Genomic DNA, 6,000 nt, shown 5'->3' with positions numbered 1-6,000 from the left:
AAGGGAAGTGGATTGCACATATGAGAGAGGCTCTGATTTTGATACAGATTTAGCAAAGCATTAAGCATAGGCTTGCCAATTTTCTGTGTGGTTCTTGAGTGTAGAGAGAGGAAATTCTTGGAAAGGATAATATAGTTTTACCATCTTCTTATTAAAGATATAACAGAAAATCCTCTTGAAAAATAACTAGCAATAAGGATTTCCTTCAGGGAAAGTGTATTAATATATTCCTGTTCATTTTTATTCTTAATATGACTGCACTCAGACTCAGTCATACATATTTTCTAAGGATGTGTTCTTTTTTTGTTTTATCATAGCGTGTCAAAAGTATTCTTACATAGAATTATATGAGTCATGCAGAAATGATGTCCTAATCTCTGAGACCTAGAGATTTTAAATGGAACACAGTGGTTCACTGAATGTTGAAATGTACCTTTCATTTTGAACGGTTTGAGAAGAATTTGGGACAATGAAGGTAGTAATTCATTACAGAAACTCTAGAAGATGACACAGAACAGAAGCATTCTGTTCTATCTTGATATGATCTATCTATCTATGAGCTGCCTTCTACAATTATGTTTCGATTTGATGTACTCGGGGAATTTGGTTTGTCTGCCATTAGTTTGGAAAGCACAAGAATATATATACACATCTACTTGTCCATGCATCTGTAAATGTTTGGATAAACTTTGACCTCAGGAGGTCACAGTTTGTGACTTCCCATTCCAAGGAGAAAATGCAAGTTTTAAAGGCAAGCAATCAGCTGAGTTCCATCAAATGTATCACAGAAGTGGACCAAAGACTACGCATGAATGCCAGCAAATCCTCATTCTGGAAATGTAAAAGTAATATCTTCAGGGGGTTCATTGCTACTTATCATCTCTTTCATTTGTGGAGGCCAGTGGGAGCCCTCATCATGAGGACACGATGTTTGAAGTCAAAGGGGAGAGAGAGACTAAACAGAACAGACTGTGATTTCTAGTAAGGCAGGGAAATGCCAGGAAGGTCATAACTCATATTTCTCCAGCAAAGAATAAATCATGTCCAAAGACACACTCAGCAATATTTTATCACAAAGACATTCTCAAGCAGTGGTTGTGAGCATGTAGGTGATGGAAGCAAGATGACCATGACCATGCCTTCCTGCTCCTGGGGTTAGAGGTAGAAACTCATTCAAAATGAGGCAGTGTAATTTTCATGCAGCACTAGATAGCCCAGTGTGAATATGTGTTAGGCAAAGGTTTGAAAACAGATCACCTCTGACAGAGCTGCCCTTATTATAATTTTGTTCTTCACATGCTATTGCCCACAATTTTTGATGAATAGAAATATATAGCTTGAATCAGTATTTAAGAATTAATCCAGCACCTTTAACATGAAGAAAAGCTTTAAAGTCCCTCCCTTTAGCTTTCCTCAACTTCAACCCTTATCTTTGTAAGAACACATGATTCATCGTATCTAATACATGTTTTTATTCCTACTCTCTTCCTGAGGTTTTTAAAAATAGTTTGGATTTTTCCATTCATGCTGTGATGAAGAAAAAATAATGTTAAAGCAGTGCTGCAGTATCACAGTGGTTGTACACACAGCAGAACATCAAATTAATTCACAGCATCTGTAATGTTTGATCACCCAAGGGGAGAGATACACAAAGAAAATCAGTACCATCTAAAAGCAATTTCTGAAGCAATTCCTTCTGCAGAGATTGTCATGTAAGAGACAATGAATTTGATAAACATCAACACATTATCATCATACCATTCAGGATATGAGTATGAATAAAGTTTTAAATTAGAGGAGGACCAGAAGAGAATGCTAGAAATGTGTGTACAGAAGAATATGAGAGATGTCTGGCATAGATACTGAACAGAGGCAAGTGTTCTAGGTTCTGCAACAACAGCTTTTTCTATGAAATTGTTGGTGCAAGACAAGGAAAAGTCCACCTCAAGATCACATTATAATAGTTTTGTCCGTCTATGACAAAACTAATAGAACGACACTTTTTGTCTAGCATAAATTTTCTTTTCTAAACAGCAAAACCAATGCATTAAAAATTCTGAACCATCAAAAACATTATATTGTGTAAACTAAAAAATGTCATAATTACTATTTGCATTACATTCTGGTAATAAACAAATACATGCAAAGAATCTGGGCATTTGTATGGTGCATTCATTTGCTAAATGGGTGAGTGAAGCACAAAAAGTTAGGATTTCAACATAAAACAGGAAATTGGAGGCTAAACTTGAATATAATTGATTATGATAGGAAAAATTTTCAACAGATATTAATAGGGAGTTTAGACAAAATCTAAAGGGAAAACAAACAAACAAGCAAACACAGAATCCCCTCTTGGAAACTTAGGTACTTTAAAAAACCATTGCTGCCTCTATTTGTGTCAATTATGTAAGCAAGTAAAGCTGCACCACTGGATATATTGAAGGCAATGTTACTTTAGCTGTTCTGAGAATATTAGGCATAAGTTAAATCATTCAAAATGCACAAAACAAGCCTCCACTTAGATAAGTCCCCCACAGGGCCCTATTTAGAAAATGTATTCAGAGCAAAATTAGTGTATAAAGACAACACAGATTCTGGTATCATGCATAAGAAGAGAGGCCCCAGTCATTTCAAAGCACAACAAAGAAAGAGAAGCAAAAACCAGAGACCCTGACTCTGTGGCCCACTGATGATAGCATCTCTGCTGTAAATAGAAAAAATTGTTTGCTTCAGGGAGTGCTTATACAGCTTGTACTTATCAGCCATGGGGTAAATTGCAGTATATATAAGCAAGCACTGGAACCAAACACTGTAATCTAGGGCTTTTTGCTGGCTAAATGCTCTGAAAACACATCACTAGATCACGAATTTTATTTTGGGTCCATAAGTCCAACAGTCTTAATAGCACAGCTTCATCACCAAAATAAGCCTACTTTCACCAAAAAAGTAAGCCCACTGTTGGACCTTCATTTATCAATAATGGGATGGGACTGCAGGTAGGCACTCCTTGAGCTTTTTATTCAGCATCAGTCTCATCGGTACCAGGTGAGACATGAAAGATGTTGAAAGCTCATGTCATTACAACAACAGACAAATTCTCTTGCTTACAGTGCCTTTTTTAAAACTTTCTAGCCCATAGCATCATGTTAAAAGCTTACAAGCATTTGCTTAAGCCAATCATTAAAACTACACATACACTTTGTTTCTAACAATGCTTGTTATATTTTAAAAACAATGGATAAAGCTTCATTATTAAACTTATATTCTTCTATTATCTTGTTTATTATATTTTCTAAGGCCTATCTCTACACAATTCAAAATCTCTAGGCCTATCTCTAAGCCCTATCTCTACGCAGTTCAAAAACACGGCCTTATTGTTTCCTGTACTTGCATATCTGTATTCTTGCATTCTTCTGTTCTGAAATCTGCTTTCACACAGCTTCTGAGAGTTTTCTACCTTTTCCATTTCCCACAGTCCACCTCTGTTTTGGTACCTGTTCTTAGTTAGGTGATAGGTACTACTGGAGAAAAAGGTGAGGGTTTTCTATGTCAAGGAATGCTCGTTTTCTAATTCTCTGGGATAAAGGTGATGACCAAATTGCTATATTGTAAAGACAGTAGAAACAATAATCAATACAAAACCCATCTTTTTCTTCTTCACTAAACTCATGACCTGGCGATCTGAATGAGCATCCTGCTTAAAGACATACGTAAGGGCTAGTGTGTTAAACTATATGTCCAAACAGAGATTTGAAATGCATTAAGCATTTGATTGTTGCATTTTAAAACAGAGATTAAACTCAAGTTCAATGGAAATTCTGAACTTATATAGGAACAGTGCAATACTGACTCTTCTTTACTGCCCATGTGAAAAGGGCAACCGTTTCCACTATAGGCAGATCAAGGACTTCAATTATGAAGAAGAAACCTTAACTGTTAAGAAACCTTAATTATCCTATTTGGAATGAATCACTATAATAAACATAGTGAGTATTAGAAAACAGCAACGACTTTATTAGGAAATATTTAGGTTAAAGAAATCAAATGAAAGCCTAGATTTAGGCATGAGAGACATGTAACAACTGGCTTGACATCTTGTAAGAGGTGCTATGAAAATGGCTATACAGGAAACATCATGACTTTTGTAAAAGTCACCCGTACAGACCTACTAGAATTCTCTGAGGGGTCCAACAGGTGCAGGAACAAAGATCATCCATTTCACACAATCTACCTGATTTTTCTAAAATATCTTCACAACTTGCTCATGAAAGGTTTTGAAAGGAACTAAACAGCCCTGCTCTAAAATGAATATACAGATAAATAATTGATTAGGATGTAGGGAAGTAAAGTGCAGGAGTGGAGGAGGGCCACTGGGCAATTTTCACTTTGCTTTGCTGTGCTTAACCCTTGGAAAACAGAGTGAGGAACAGAGTGATGAAGTGTTCTACTAAAATTATTTTTTTCTTAACAGAAAAGAACAAATGAGAAAAACTAAAGGTGAGAGACTTATGAGTTGAATGAATACACAACTAAACTTCAAGTAAAAGTCATCATTAATGAAGAAATTCCATATGGGAAAAAAAGTATTTACTCCACGAAGAAAAAGGAAATTCTGAGACCACCTTGGAAACGTGATAATAAAATAGAGCTCTATGAGAAATGTCAATTTCTTACTGTTTAACATCAATCAAAACACCCAAATCAAATCCTTTCATTTCAATCCAAATCATTTCAAAAAAAAGAGAGAAAAAGCAGAATGCAATTATGGTTTATAATAAATTCCTCATTTACCTGCCTCCTGATTAATTTGTGTAGCTTGGTTCCATCTCAAAACTTGTGCAAAAGCTTAGAGAGGTAAATTTAGGGCAAGAAGAACGATCAAAGTTATAGAATTTTTTCTCACTGGGAATGACTAAGTGGACTGTGCTTTTCCACCTGTAAAAGAGTTGAATCCTAAATAAACAATAGATTGAAGAGAATTGGTTTTCTATCTCTCATCTAATAGTAGAATTTATTGTATCAAGATAGTAAAATCCAAGGTGAAGAGAAAAAAAAGAAAATTATTCTGAAGGCAACATGTGGATGAAGCAGAATTCTCAGGCACAAGATTTTTTGAGTGTCATCTGTTTGGGCTTACAAACAATCTGCATCTCTATCTGCATGCAGTGAGAGTTACTTTATGAATATCTAGCTCAGAAATGCAGATGTGGGTTTAACATGTGTGAGTGCATTTGCATATATAGGATGTATATGTCAGGGAAAGGGTTGAAAGGAAACAAGTGGAAGCGGGAGTCTCAAGTGTCAGGCTGCATAAAGGGAAATATAGGTTGGATATTAAGAAAAACTTTTTTATGGAAAAGGTGATAAAGTATTAGAATGGTCCGCTTGGTGAGGTGGTGGAGTCTCCACCCCTGGATGTGTTTAAAAAAAGGCTGGATGTGGCACTCAGTGCCATGATCTAGTTGAGGTGTTAGGGCATGGGTTGGACTCAATGATCTTGAAGGTCTCTTGCAACCTAGTGATTCTTTGAATTCTGTGAATATATATATATATATGTTTTGGAATGAGCTATAATTCTTTCTAAAAAGCTCACATGCATAGAAGCAACAATATGTAGATAGCTTCCAAAAGAATCTGCCTCATTCATCCCATGTTAATATCTCCGTGGGAGTTCATTTCCATTCTTCCTTTAACTTTATTAATTTTGAAAGTTGGCAAATTTACCAGATGAAACAAAAATCCTGTCAATCACTGTCAGCCCACATACTATTCCAAATTTTGAACAAGCAGCAGAACTGCATATCTCCAAGTTCCACCTTCTGTAAAATTCTTACTCTTCTCATTTTCTCAAATCAGAAAAGGAAATTATTGCCTTTCTTAGAAAGTCAGACAGTTTTCTCCTCAAAAGTAGAGGTTGGGCACAAGGGAATGGACAAAACCCCATTCTAAAAAATCAGTGGTGGGGCTGGAGGTTTATCATCTTTGGCTTTCCCTTACTCT

This window comes from Cyanistes caeruleus, chromosome 1 (genome assembly GCF_971803275.1).
Source record: "Cyanistes caeruleus chromosome 1, bCyaCae1.hap1.1, whole genome shotgun sequence".
Classification (NCBI taxonomy): domain Eukaryota; kingdom Metazoa; phylum Chordata; class Aves; order Passeriformes; family Paridae; genus Cyanistes; species Cyanistes caeruleus.
This window is presented reverse-complemented; position numbering follows the sequence as displayed.